This window comes from Eschrichtius robustus, chromosome 1, assembly GCF_028021215.1.
Source record: "Eschrichtius robustus isolate mEscRob2 chromosome 1, mEscRob2.pri, whole genome shotgun sequence".
NCBI lineage: Eukaryota > Metazoa > Chordata > Mammalia > Artiodactyla > Eschrichtiidae > Eschrichtius > Eschrichtius robustus.
Genome location: NC_090824.1, coordinates 68,882,401 through 68,898,861, shown reverse-complemented (window position 1 = coordinate 68,898,861; position 16,461 = coordinate 68,882,401).

Below are 16,461 nucleotides of genomic sequence, written 5' to 3'. Positions count from 1 at the left end.
ATTTTTTATCCACTCTAATCTTCCCTATAACTGTCCTAGGGTCTGTTTGTTCTCATGGCTGGGGAGTGAAAAGTGTGAAGTGATGAGAAGGGCTTTCAATTTCCATTAGCAACTTTTGGCTGTCTGCAGATATCGTGAAACTCTATTTCAGATACCAATACTGTTCAACCTAGAACCTCATTTACACATGAAAAGAGATAACCAAGAATTGGCAGATATTTGAGGAAAACCACCAGCAAGAGAGAAACTAAAGTCAACACAGTCAACACAGAAAAGAACTAAACCCCACACCAAGTGAAACAGGGCTATTAGAGGAAACAACGGGTAACTATAAAATAATCTAAATAATGTTTCTGAGAGAGATTGAAGAGGATAACACATTTATGTTTTAAATCAAGATGTAATTGCTTTCACAATATTACAAACAATTCTGGGAGTGGTAGACAGAAGATAACAAAATACAAAAACTATTCCTAAAAAAAAAAAAAAAGGACCAAGCCTTTAAGGAACAGACTATTACTATGTTGCATGAATTCTTACAGAATACCAAAAAACATATAAACCTTCCAAACTCATTCAATGAGATGCTGTGACCTTAATATCAAAACTAAAAAAGGTAAACACAAAAAAGACAATCTCTAGGCCTTTACTGTTACAAATATTTATAAACAAAGTACTAGCAAATTACAAAAGCATTGTATAAAAGAATAATATGTTATGAAGTAGGTTTTATCACCCAAACTCAAGAATGCCTCAATCTCTGGAAAACTATTAATGTAGTATTTACAAGTTGGACAATAAAAACCACATAATCATCATAATAGATATAGAAAGTTATTTCATTAAATTCAGCACTAACTTCTGATTTGAAAATTAATAAATTGGAAATAGAAGGAATCTTCCTTGGTAATGGGTTGTTTACAAAATAGCTATCAAAAACTTAAACATAATGGAAAAATTAAAGATAATTTCATTTCAGTCAGGAACTAGTCAAGAATGCTCATTATCACTGCTGCAATGTAGTGATAGGAATGGTCAACTTCAGCTACAAAGAGGTATGTGTTGTCTATAGAGAATTGTAAAACAGTAGCAAAACCAACTACTACAGTTTTTTTTTATTACCATCATGTGCCAGCAGTTCTAAGCAATGGAAATAATAAAATACTTCTCTCTGAAAAAAAAAATATTGTTGGTCTAAGATCTAAAACTACAGCCTCAGTGACTATTGTTTGTTAACGTACGTATGTATGTATATATATATGCATTACTATGCATGTGTGTGTGTGTGTGTGTGTGTGTATATACACACAAATTAGCACATTTTATTATTTGTCCTTTAATAACTTGTAATATATCTGGAAGTCAATATGGAAAATTCCTAGTTATACAGTCAGCCCTGACACAGGGCTAAATTACATGGATTTGTATTGAGAGAAAGTTCCTAAGAGTTCAGAATTATTCAAGGTTGCTTCAGGCACTGTTTGTATCTTGTACCCCTATGGCACTACGTATTCCTGCCTTGAAACAGTAGGTTTAAAACCAAAATATGATATCAAAGTGATTATAAAGATGAAGAAACTGAACTGGATTCACTTCAGTTCTGCCACTGTTTGAAATGCCAGGAGAAAGACCAAAGACATTGGACTTGACTGCCTCCATCATTTTCCCCAAGAACCAGATGCTCATTCTAAAGCAATGGATCAAATAACGGCAATGTTTGCTACTATTCAGCCATTGCCTCTGATTTTTGCAGAAGAAAAAAATATTTCTTTCTACCAAATGCAAAAGAAATTTATGATGACTTTCTGATGAAGATATTTTAATGGAAAATTTTTATACACAACAATATTTGGAAGCTGATAGAATTGATCCCCAAGAAACATAGACATGGACAGTATTATAATTTCTGGACTGTATTAAGAAATGGAATCTTTATGAATCACTGAAAATTTTATCTTTATGTTTAAGACTTTTCCTATTTGTATATCTGCTGCTTCATGTGAAAAAAATACTCTAAAATTAAAACTAATAGAAATATTCTGTCTAATGTGATCAAAGATGGATTAACAAACCTAGCTATACTATTAAACATGCACAACCAAGATTAATTTTTCCAAAGTTTAATTGACAAATTTGCAGAAGTTAAGGCTTGAAAAGAAAAATTGTAAGGTTATTATATACAGATATAAATTCCTCTCTTTTCAAAAAGTACATTAATGTAATTGAAAAGTATTACCCCATAGCTTTTTTCTTTTTAGGTACTGTAATACCTGTATTCTTTTTAATATTAACTTTAACTGGCATGTATATAAAATTTTAATTTAAAAATCTCTAATCTGTCTGCATTTCTATTCTGGCTATTATTATTACTTGTTTCTTTTCATGATTATTACTGAAAATAATTTTGTCATATAGAGGACAGAGTACCAAAAAGTGATCTATTCTAGATGTCAAATACATGAGGTATGCTACTATGTCTACCTAGAAAATATAACACTGTCAACAGAAAACTGTCTCAGAAATTATGAGATTTGGCAATGTGGGACAATATTAGCTTTCCCACCCTAGTAATGATAAAACTCTAAAATACCAAAAAAAAATAATAATAAACACTGAACTATAAAACAATTAAATGACATAAAATGAAATGAATGAGTATATAGGATGGGAAGATTCAATATTTTAAAATCTAAATCTCTCCACCTTGAATTAACTGATAATCAGGTTAAGAATCATACAGTCAGAACTGGAAATGACCTTAAAGTTCTATTAGTTGAATCCATTGAATTTACAAGCAAAACTAGCACATTCTACGTAGTAATACCTTATGCCCACTCTGAGCTAGAAGATAAACAGGCTACAGCTCTGGTTTCCCCATCAGTGTGACGTGGGGGCTTAGTGTTGCATATAGAAACACTAAGATGCAACCTTCCAGGAGAATGAAAATGCCTACATCAATTTGAACACAATTTTAGCAGTCCTCCCACCATTGTGATCCTCAGTTTGAAACACCAGTGAAATCATACCAGGATAAAATCAGAGACACAGTACACTAAACATTCATGAGCACGCAAGACTTTGTCTTCTGAACAAGTTGCGTGAAACTTAACTTACCAATTAAGGACTGTTTTGTTTGTTTTGTTTTGTTTTGTTCTGTTTTTGGCTACACCACACGGCTTGTGGGATCTTAGTTCCTGGGCCAGGGACTGAACCCAGAGCCCTAGGCAGTGAAAGCACAAGAGTCCTAACCACTGGACCACCAGGGAATTCCCTAAAGACTGTTTTGAAACAGCATTATTCTCTAAAACTTCTATTGATATTGACCTAAGAATTTTTAATTCCCTGGCAACACATATATATCATAACCTCTCTAGATTTGTAGTCCAAAGAAAAGAAACCATTTGTAAAGAAATACATTCTGTGACCTGGTAACCTCTGGTTCAGTAAATTAAAATCTTGAAATTTCCTATTCTTAGCTGGGAGCAGTCACTATTACCTTCTAACCATACTTACCAACATTTCATCATAGGGTATAAAAGAAAATTTCTAAATTTAAAATGAACATTTTCATATCACATAAAAATTTTATAAAGACAAAGTATTAATTCCCAGACATTTTGTAGGAGATTAATAAGAAAATTTTTGTAATTTACACCGAAGACTTTGTACACATCACATACTTTCTGCTCTGGAATCTCTCATTTTACCCAAATATCTGAGATCCCATCCCACTGTCTAAGACCTGATGTTACCATTTTCTTCCTCAGGACCCACCTCTTGACATAAAATCATTTCTCTATCTTACAGTTCCTTTTTGAATTTTTAAACTCTGTCTTCCATCTTCAGAGTGCTGCAGAATTCTACTCTGCTTACAAAATCTGTGGGTCCTACTTTCTCTATTTCTTTCTTTTTTTAAAAAAAATTTATTTATTTATTTTTGGCTGCATTGGGTCTTCGTTGCTGCGCACGGGCTTTCTCTAGTTGCGGCAAACGGGGGCTACTCTTCTTTGCGGTGCGCGGGCTTCTCATTGTGGTGGCTTCTTTTGCTGCAGAGCACGGGCTCTAGGTGCGCGGGCTTCAGTAGTTGTGGCGCACGGGCTCAGTAGTTGTAGCACGTGGGCTCTAGAGTGCAGGCTCACTAGTTGTGGTGCACAGGCTTAGTCGCTCCGCGGCATGTGGGATCTTCCTGGAACAGGGCTCGAACCCGTGTCCCCTGCATTGGCAGGCGGATTCTTAACCACTGTGCCACCAGGGAAGCCCTCTATTTCTAAACTCATGCTCAGTTAGCATTGACCATGTTTCTCCCCATTTTTTTCTCATCTGACTCTAGCCATACAGGAGAGTTGCACTCACCCCATTCTTATCTGTTGGTCTAGAATGTGCAACTAATAGTATATAATAAAAAACATGGAGTCATAATAACTCCCATATGCCCTGCCAGTCACTCTTCCCAAGCCAATAACAAAGCAGGCAGCTTAGTTAATGTAATATTTAGACTAGCAGTGAAAAGAGAGATCTTTCTCCCTCTTGTACTCTGAATAAATAAATTAGTCTGACCAAATGAAGAAATGTGGTGTAACATGATTTATTTGGGTCAGAGCTGACACTGGTAAGACAAAGCCTCCTTATCTGCTTATAGAAACTGAAGCAGAGGTCAACAGCCACAACCTCTGATTCGTATGCCACGCATGAACACCATGGGGAAGAACTTGAACCCGGTCTTCAATAGGAGTCCAAACATACACTAATATGTCTTATAGACGAAAAGGGAGTAAAAATAGAAGCCAGACTACACAGAGAAACAAACGTTCTCCTAAGAGAACACCTAAGAGAAGCATCAGGAGTCAGGTTTAAACCTCGCTTTGCGAAGCAAATGCAAGCACCCCATCCAGGGGACGGAGTTCCAGAAACAGAGTGTTGGTTCAGGAAAGCTGAAAACTCAGTGTCACTCAGGACCTGGTCTCATTTCCATGGGACCACCACCACTAACACTCTGGACACTAGAAAGGAAGGTATTTCCTCGCTGGATGGAAAGAAATTTTACTCCCCAGGTGGAGGCTGCTAGAAACTATCCCAAGAGGCCTCTGAGACACTGTGAAATGTAGTAGATGAGCACACGTGTGTCATCCCTACCAAAGGGACAGGGACCTGGAGGCACATTAGGAACAAAAACAAAGGTGCAGCTGGAGTAGAGAGAAGCAGAGGCAGAAACTGGGGCTGTAGTTTTGAGTGCACTCGCCTCCTTTGGAAGCACCTGCAGATCCCGCACATAGGAGGGCGGGGAGGCACTGTTCTATCTGGGAGGTGAAGTCTGTTGACCCACTGTGCCCAGGAATCAGTAACTAAAGGGCTCTTACTGAGGACCCCTTCACTGGGGGATCTAGGGTAATGGCAGGAAGTAATAGCTGAGTGCAAATCAAGGGGCCACATAGACTAGAGAAAAGCAAAATGTTGGCCCCACAAAATACTTTTTTGGAAAGAAGTAAACTATTTTTCAACAAACGTGAAAATTCAAAGTAACCAAATGAGGGCTTTTATTGGCAGGATGAGAAGTTTAAGGTCGAGAATGAACAGGGAGTGAGGGTGGGCATCAGGTAAACCCACCAGTTAGAGATCCCTTTCCATTGAAAAGTAGCATTCAAAAGTGCAAATTACACGCAAGCTAAATCTATTCACACTTCAGTAAACAATAAAATATCCAAACTGATAGAGTGATGGAGGAAGAAGAGTCTGGAGTGTTAATTCTGGAGAAAGGAGTCCATCATTTGAGGAAGTTGGCAGCACACAGAGGTCAAGGGAGAGGTAATACATTCCCAGTTGACAGAACAGAGGCAACATGTTGAAGAAAGATAAATAAAGATTTTGGGGGAAGGCTTCTAAAGCAAACTTAAAGCCCCCATAAAGTACAGTGCCTGGATTTCTACAGCAAACTGCTTCTATGAAAGATCATTTTGATGTAGCAATTGACTTTCTGCTAAAGGTCGCTAATGATAAGAATTAGAGCAAGAATCACATTAGACAGATAAAGTGTGTATAAATAAATCAACAAACAACTTTAACACATGTATTCGAGGTCCCATTATTTTTATATGGGGCCTTTTCCCCACAAAGACCAGTATCATTTTATCTTTGTCTTTTAGGTACATTATATAAATTCCATTTAGGTTGAAATAAATTGTATATAGCTGTTCATGAAGGAATTAATTCCCTTTGAATAAACTATTTGTCCTTTTTTAAAGGAAAACAAAAGCTGCAGAGATGTAGATATAGGAATCCCTAATTCAAGAAAGTAAACCAATTTTTTTTTTGGTTCATTAGTGTTCCTTTTTTGTCAGCTTTCAGTATCTTTACACCTTCCGTAATGCTCAGTTCTATTCATATACACTCTATTGTTCGCCTTGTTTCAACTACTGGCAAAATCACAAAACAGAAGACAAAGGAAGTCATAATATTCTATCAGTTCAAATCGAAGGACCACGCATTTAGGAAGGATTCAAGATTGCTTTTGCAAGATGATCCTGGAACACAAAAACATGATGAATATATCAAAAATATTTCTCACATACGGCCTGCCATAAAAAGATTGTTTGAATTAAACATCATTATTGCTCTGTTGTCAGCATGTTAGAATATAGAGATAAGCCACATACATGCCTAAGCTCTGTCATGATCCATAAATTACTGTTATATTTGCTATTGCTGGTTTTTTTTATTGTTTAATATTTTCCAGTGCACAATAACACAGACCTTGGATCCTATTTTTGACAGAATTCATTTTTCTTCAACTTGTAAGAGAAAAATTCTGAGTGATCCTTTGAACCCCTCAAATGTTTCAAAGTGCATTGTTGATGAATTATACTGTCGAGGACAGGGGCTGTCACTGACATGGTATTTTGTCATATAAATGTGAGCAAGGTTCAGGATCTTTGCTATTATTTAAAGGGCTTATTGTGATAGAAATACCGGCTTTATTTCACAAAATTATGCATCAATTTTTCAATAATTTAGGATTGACCTACCTAGTTTGTAGATCATAAAAACTTTAGAGATATAAAGAACCTCAGAATTATCTTATTGAAACCCTTCCTATTTTCTATGAGGAATCAGTTTGGCCTAAAGTTTAAAAGGCTTGCCCAAGGTCATGTAACCAAAAAACAGGCTGGGGGACCTAGAATCTGCCTTTTTGCTCCATTGCTAAGTTCCTGCTACTGTGTGTGACATCTCATTTTGTGGCCAGCTATACTTATCAGAAAATTTACTATAAGAAGAGCAAGAAACTCGATGCTCATCCTTACTCTAGTTTCAATAGAAAATATTAATTGGCTTTGGACATAATCTATGGTTTGGTTTACTGGTTCTCATTAAACTCCTATTAGAATTTGTATATTTTAAAATTTCACTAACTCCTAAGTGAACATGAACTGAAGGATTCAGACTGTAGACTTTCTAAATGTGTCAGAAAAAAATGTGCAAATTAGAGGATCCAGGCATAAGGTGTATACCTGGTTATGCTGTTGACAGTTACATGGTCAGATCATTGTGTTCCAGCTTTCAAATCAAGTGTTTCCATGTGCCATAAGATAGCAGGAAAACGTGATCCTATGATCTGCCATCCATCTGGAAGTTTTATCTGATAGAAACAAAAATTTAAATCCTGAGAAAATAATTAATATACATTTTTTCCCACAAAGCTTGCTGTGTGAGCTAAGGTCGGCTCCAAACAGAAACACCTGAAAACCATGACTGAGTCTACACAGACTAAACAAAAAAGAAACATTAATTTGATTGCTGTGGATAGCCACATTTAAGAATTTTGACTGAAACAAAGTTAGGTACGCAGGGTAAACTATTTGGATAACCATTTAACCAAGTGACAGAAGCAGAAATTAATAGTAGAAGAAGTGTTTTGTTAAAAATAAATACTGGAATTAAAAAAGAAACATCCTGCCCCAACGTTCATTGCAGCACTATTTACAATAGCCAATACATGGAAGCAACGTAAATGTCCATTGACAGAGGAATGGATAAAGATGTGGTACATATATACAATGGAATATTGCTCAGCCATAAAAAAGAATGAAATAATACCATTTGCACCAATATGGATGGACCTAGAGATCATCATACTAAGCAAATAAGTCAGACAGAGAAAGACAAATATCAAATGATATCACCCATATGTGGAATCTAAATTTAAAAAAAAGAAAAGAAACAAATGAACTTATTTGTAAAACAGAAATGGACTTACAGATATTGAAAACAAACTTATGGTTACCAAAGGGGAAATGTGGTAGGGAGGGATAAATCAGAAGCCTGGGATGAACACATACACACATACCACTATATATATTAGGTAAGGTAGATAACCAACAAGGACCTACTACATAGCACAGGGAACTCTACTCAGTATTCTGTGATAACCTATGTGAGAAAAGAATATAAAAGAGAATGAATAGATGTACATGTATAACTGAATCACTTTGCTGTACACCTGAAACTAACAAAACATTGTAAATCATCTATACTCCAAAAAAATAAAATAAAGTAAAAAAAAGAAATTGGGGCAATCATCCCAGAATGGAATTTGGAAATATTACTCATGAGCCTTTAAAATGATTTTTTTTATTCAAGTAATTCACTTTCATATTAATATGCTAAATAAAATATCATGGATAAGCAATAAAATAAACATTCTGAATATGAGACTGTGAGCTTCAGAATTCTACTCAGAAGAGGAAGAAATATGTGTTATTATAAATTTTTCTCCACATATTAGATTACAAAGAGGTAGAAATGTATTCAGTAACTATAGAGCAACTACTATGTTCAAGACACTGTTTTAGGCAATGGGCTGGTTTTTGGCAGAAAATAAAAAACAAGATCCCTGTTCTCAGGTAGGTTAGCATTCTATTAAAGGAAGGCAGCATTTAAAAGTGAAGAAATTGATGGAATGATATTCCTATTCTTTTGTTCTCCAAGTGTCAGGTTTTCATTTCTAAACCAAAAGAGAATGAGACAAGTAAAGAGTGAAAAAAATCTACATCTCTTTTCATATCTGATTTCTTTTCCTGTCAGAAAATTATCCAGTGATTGTCTATAATATTTTGATTTCATCTCCCTAAATATGAATACCGATTTAGGCACATTAAATGTTTTTCATATGAATGAAACAATTTTATAGTTAATTAAACAAACATGGAGGGGCGGAGTCAAGATGGCAGAGTAGGATTACGCGGAGTTTGCATCTCCTCACAACTAGGGCACCTACCAGGCACTGGTGGGGGACCTTGGACACCTAAGGGGATGGGAGGAACCCCCAAGCAACCAGGTAGGACATGGGGGGAGGGAGTGGGAAGGAGAAGTGGAGGCCAAACAGGACCAGCGCCCCTGAGGGACAGCTGGGGGAGGAGAGGGGTTCTCATGCCTGGAGGGGCCCACACACAGTGAGGTGATCAATGGGAACAAAGAGAGACCCTCGTGGGATAGGAGGATCAGAAGGAAAAGCCAGCGTTTCCCCCGCCCACTCTGGCCCCCAGGAACCTGCTGAGGTCCCGGGCCTGATCCTCCACATTCCGAGGCTCCGTCCAGCTGTCGTGAGCCTAGGCCCCACTCCCGCCTAAGCCCCTACTCCACCTGAGCACTACCCCCCACAGCCAAGGCCTTTTTCGGCTTTTTTTTTTTTTTTTGCTGTTGTGGTTCTCTTTCACCTTGTTTTTGTTGTATCATTTATCTTTTTACTTTTTAAATAAATTTTCTAATAAATTTTTTTCTAATTTTATTTTATTTTTTATTCTTTGTTATTGTTCTGCTCCTTTTTGTTTGTTCTCTCTCCCCTTCTGTTTTTGCTGTTGTGGTTCTGTTTTACCTTGCTGTTCTTTCAATTATATTTTTAATTTTTCTAATAAATTTTTTATTTTTCTAATTTTATTTATTTTTTATTCTTTGTTATTGTTCTGCTCCTTTTTGTTTGTTCTCTCTCCCCTTCTGTTTTTGCTGTTGTGGTTCTGTTTTACCTTGCTGTTCTTTCAATTATATTTTTAATTTTTCTAATAAATTTTTTATTTTTCTAATTTTATTTATTTTTTAATTCTTTGTTATTGTTCTGCCTTTTTTTTTTTCCCCTGCCATGCGACTTGTGGAATCTTGGCTCCCAGGCCAAGGGTTGGGCCTGAGCTCCTGTGGTAGGAGTGCTGAGTCCCAACCACTGGACTAACAGAGAACCTCAGACCCCAGAGAATATTAATAGGAGTGAGGTCTCCCAGAGGTCCTCATCTTGGCACCAAGACCCGGCTCTACCCTACTGCCTACAAACTCCAGTGCTGGAAGCCTCAGGCCAAACAATCAGTAAGACAGGAACACAGCGCCACCCATCAAAAAAAAATGAGATGACAAAAAAATATGTTACAGATGATGGAGCAAGGTAAAAACCTATAAGACCAAACAAAAGAAGAGGAAATAGGCAACCTACCTGATAAAGAATTCAGAGTAATGGTAGTAAAGATGATCCAAAATCTCAGAAATAGAATGGAGGCACAGATCGAGAAAATACAAGAAATGTTTAACAAAGATCTAGAAGAACTAAAAGAACAAACAAACAAAGATGAACAACACAATAACTGAAATGAAAAATGCTCTAGAAGGAATAAGTGACCTGGAAGATAGAATAGTGGAAATAACTGCCGAGGAGCAGAATAAAGAAAAAAGAATGAAAAGAATTGAGGACAGTCTCAGAGACCTCTGGGACAACATTGAATGCACCAACATTCAAATTATAGGGGTCCCAGAAGAAGAAGAGAAAAAGAAAGGGTCTGAGAAAATATGTGAAGAGATTATAGTCGAAAACTTCCTTAACATGGGAAAGGAAATAGCCACCCAAGTCCAGGAAGCGCAGAGAGTCCCATACAGGATAAACCCTAGGAGAAACACACCATGACACAGATTAATCAAACTACAAAAATTAAATTCAAAGAAAAAATATTAAAAGCAGCAAGGGAAAAGCAACAAATAACATACAAGGAAATCCCCATAAGGTTATCAGCGGCTTTTTCAGCAGAAACTCTGCAGGCTGGAAGGGAGTAGCAAGATATATTTAAAGGGATGAAAGGGAAAAACCTACAACCAAGATTACTCTACCCAGCAAGGACCTCATTCAGATTTGACGGAGAAATCAAAAGCTTTACAGACAAGCAAAAGCTAAGAGAATTCAGCACCACCAAACCAGCTTTACAACAAATGCTAAAGGAACTTCTCTAGGCGGGAAACACAGAGAAGAAAAAGACCCACAAAACAAACCCAAAACAATTAAGAAAATGGTAATAGGAATATACATAATGATAATTACCTTGAATGTAAATAGAATAAATGCTCCAACCAAAAGACATAGACTGGCTGAATGGATACAAAAACAAGACTTGTATATATGCTGTCTACAAGAGAACAATTTCAGACCTAGGGACACATACAGATTCAAAGTGAAGGGATGGAAAAAGATATTCCATGCAAATGGAAATCAAAATAAAGCTGGAGTAGCAATACTCATATAAGATAAAATAGACTTTAAAATAAAGACTGTTACAAGAGATAAGGAAGGACAATACATAATGATGAAGGGATGAATCCAAGAAGAAGAATAACAATTTAAAATATTTATGCACCCAACATAGGAGCACCTCAACACATAAGGCGAATGCTAACAACCATAAAAGGGGAAATTGACAGTAACACAATAATAGTGGGGGATTTTAACACCCCACTTACACCAATGGACAGATCATCCAGTAATAAAATAAATAAGGGAACACAAGCTTTAATTAACAAAATAGACCAAACAGATTTAATTGCTATTTATAGGACATTCCACCTGAAAGTGGCAGAATACACTTTCTTCTCAGGTGCACACAGAACATTCTCCAAGATAGATCACATCTTGGGTCACAAGTCAAGCCTCGGAAATTTAAGAAAATTGAAATTTATCAAGCAACTTTTCCGACCACAACGCTATGAGATTAGAAATAAATTACAGGGAAAAAAACCTGTAAAAAACACAAACACATGAAGGCTAAACAGTGTGCTGCTAAATAACCAAGAGACCACTGAAGAAATCAAAGAGGAAATTAAAAAATACATAGAAATAAATGACAATGAAAACACGACAACACAAAACCTATGGGACGCAGCAAAAGCAGTTCTAAGAGGGAAATTTATAGCAATTCAATCTCACCATAAGAAACAAGAAACATGTCAAATAAACAATCTAACCTTACACCTAAAGCAACTAGAGAAAGAAGAACAAAGAAAATCCAGAGTTAGTTGAAGGAAAGAAATCATAAAGGTCCGAGCAAAAATAAATGAAACAGAAATGAAGAAAACAATAGCAAAGATCAATAAAACTAAAAGCTGGTTCTTTGAGAAGATAAACAAAATTGATAAACCTTTAGCCAGACTCATCAAGAAAAAAAGGGAGAGGACTCAAATCAATAAAAATAGAAATGAAAAGGGAGAAATCACAATTGACACTGCATAAATACAAAACATCATAAGAGACTACTGCAAGCAACTCTATGCCAATAAAATGGACAACCACGAAGAAATGGACAAATTCTTGGAAAGGTACAATTTTCCAAGACTGAACCAGAATGAATTAGAAAATATAAACAGACCTATCACAAATAATGAAATTGAAACCATAATTTAAAATCTTCCAGTAAACAAAAGTCCAGGACAAGATGGCTTCACAGGTGAATTCTGTCAAAGAAGAAGAAGAGCTAATGCCTATCCTTCTCAAACTCTCCCAAAAAACTGCAGAGGGAGGAACACTCCCAAACTCGTTCTACAAGGCCACCATCACCCTGATACCAAAACCAGACAAAGATATCACAGAAAAAGGAAATTACAGACCAATATCACTGATGAACATAGATGCAAAAATCCTGAACAAAATACTAGCAAACAGAATCCAACACAATAAAAGGATCATACACGATGATCAAGTGGGATTTATCCCAGGAATGCAAGGATTCTTCAATATAGGCAAATCAATCAATATGATACACCATATTAGCAAATTAAAGAATAAAAATCATTTGATCATCTCAATAGATGCAGAAAAACTTTTGACAAAATTCAACACCCATTTACGATAAAAACTCTCAAGAAAGTGGGCATAGAGGGATCCTACCTCAACATAATAAAGGCCATATACAACAAACCCACAGCAAACTTCATTCTCAATGGTGAAAAACTGAAAGCATTCCCTCTAAGATCAGGAACGAGACAAGGATGTCCACTCTCACCACTATTATTCAACATAGTTTTAGAAGTCCTAGCCATGGCAATCAGAGAAGAAAAAGAAATAAATGGAATACAAATTGGAAAAGAAGAAGTAAAACTGTCACTGTTTGTAGATGACATGATAGTATACATAGATAATCCTAAAGATGCCACCAGAAAACCACTAGAGCTAATAGATGAATTTGGTAAAGTTTCAGGATACAAAATTAATACACAGAAATCTCTTGCATTCCTATACACTAACAACGAAAGATCAGAAAGAGAAATTAAGGAAACAATCCCATTTACCATAGCAACAAAAAGAATAAAATACTAGAAATAAACCTACCTAAGGAGGTAAAAGACCTGTACACAGAAAACTGTAGGACACTGATGAAAGAAATTAAAGACAACACTAACAGATGAAGAGATATACAATGTTCTTGGATTGGAAGAATCAATATTGTGAAAATGACTATACTACTCAAAGCAATCTACAGATTCAATGCAATCCCTATCAAATTACCAATGGCATTTTTCACAGAACTAGAACAAAAAATTTTACAATTTGTATGGAAACACAAAAGACCCCGAATAGCCAAAGCCATCTTGAGAAAGAAAAATGCAGCTGGAGGAATCAGGCTCCCCAACTTCAGACTATACTATGAAGCTACAGTAATCAAGACATTATGGTACTGGCACAAAAACAGAAATATAGATCAATGGTACAGGATAGAAAGCCTGGAGATTAACCCACGCACACCTATGGTCACCTAATCTATGACAAAGGAGGCAAGAATATACAATGGAGAAAAGACAGCCTCTTCAATAAGTGGTGCTGGGAACACTGGACAGCTACATGTAAAGGAGCGAAATTAAAATACTCCATAACACCATACACAAAAATAAACTCAAAATTGATTAAAGACCTAAATGTAAGACTGGAGACTATAAAACTCTTAGAGGAAAAATTAGGAAGAACACTCTTTGACATAAATCAGAGCAAGACCTTTTTTGACCCACCTCCTAGAGCAATGAAAATAAAAACAAAAATTTTAAAATGGGACCTAATTAAACTTAAAAGCTTTTGCGCAGCAAAGGAAACCATAAACAAGATGAAAAGACAACCCTCAGAATGGGAGAAAATATTTGCAAACAAAACAACGGACAAAGGATTAATCTCCAAAACATACAAAAAGCTTATGCAGCTCAATATCAAAAAAACAAACAACCTAATCAAAAAATGGGCAGAAGACCTAAATAGACATTTCTCCAAAGAAGACATACAGATGGCCAAAAGGCACATGAAAAGATGCTCAACATCACTAATCATTAGAGAAATGCAAATCAAAACTAGAATGAGGTGTCACCTCACACTGGTCAGAATGGCCATCATCAAAAAATCTACAAACAATAAATGCTTGGTGAGGGTGTGGAGAAAAGGGAACCCTCTTCCACTGTTGGTGGGAAAGTAAATTGATACAGCCACTGTGGAGAACATTATGGAGGGTCCTTTAAAAACTAAAACTAGTACTACCATATAACCCAGCAATCCCACTACTGGACATATACCCTGAGAAAACCATAATTCAAAAAGACACATGTACCCCAATGTCCATTGCAGCACTATTTACAATAGCCAGGTCATGGAAACAACCTAAACATTCATCGACAGATGAATGGATAAAGAAGATGTGGTACATATACAGAATGGAATATTACTCAGCCATAAAAAGGAATGAAATTGGGTCATTTGTAGAGATGTGGAGGGACCTAGAGTCTGTCATACAGACTGAAGTAAGTCAAAAAGAGAAAAACAAATATCGCATATTAACGCATATATGTGGAACCTAGAAAAATAGTACAGATTAACCTATTTCCGGGGCAGGAATAGAGATGCAGAGGTAGAGAATGGACGTGTGGACATGGCGGGGGAGGAGGGGAGGGTGGGATGAATTGGGAGATTAGGTTTGACATAAATACACTACCATGTGTAAAATAGATAGCTAGTGGGAACCTGCTATAAAGCACAGGAAGCTCAGCTCGGTGCTCTGTGATGACCTAGATGGGTGGGATGTGGTGGTGGGGGGCAGGTGATGGGAGGGAGGTTCCAAGAGGGAGGGGATATATGTATACATATAGCTGATTCACTTCATCCATCGTACAGCAGAAACTAACACAACATTGTAAAGCAATTATACTCCAATATAAATAAATAAATAAACAAACAAACAAGCATGGATTGAGCATCTACTACTTGCCAGGTACTTTCACAGGGGCTGGGAATATACATTTCAAGAACTCGTATGGAGTTAAGACAAATAATTACAGACAATTATCTCTACTTCCTGGAAGCATTACTATCCTTGTCCTAAGGAAACATAGACAATAACCATCTCTAAATAATGTTTAACAACACTATTTTTAATAATGCCATTTTCACCACCATTTTAATCATACATTCATAGTGTCCAATCCTTACAACTTTATATGATATATGTTATTTTTTCGTGCTTTATAGATGAGGAACCAGGTTGATACAGGGTAAATATTTTCTAAGGCTACACAGGTGGTAAATACTAAAGCCAGGAATATTTCTTTAGTCAGCCTATTCCAAGGCCTACACTTCTACCAAACTCCTCAGGGTTCTTATTATTACAACACCTTACTATTTCCAAGCATTTAAGAGCCTCTTTATATTTGCTCAAAACTTCAAATAAATTAAAGAAAGTGATTTGTGCAGAGAGTGCTTTTATGGCACTGCCCCCACAAAACATGGAAATGGAGACCCCAAAATGACTTGCCTCCCGTGAAATGGTGTGCCCTATTGTGTAGGAGTGTGCTTTACTCCTAAGAAACGAGATGCATGCAAATCATTTCCATGTTGTAGGCAGGCTTCTGAGCAATATGTAAATAAGCAAGAGAAAAAATACCCACATTAATAAACAGCCCCTTGGATATATGAAACCCATCTGCAACATTAGGTAAAGAGTTTGTATACTGTGCAGTCAGACAGGATGTCCATATTGCATTCCTCAGTGTCTGTAAGGGAAAACAGAATGATGGTTCAGGTAGGGCGGTGCCATATGGCTGAATCCATGAAAATATCACAGAGTTATTTTTTTTCAGCAACTGTGATCGGTCCATGTAAGCAAGGATCAAGTCTCTGCAAATAGAATTATGACACTCCAA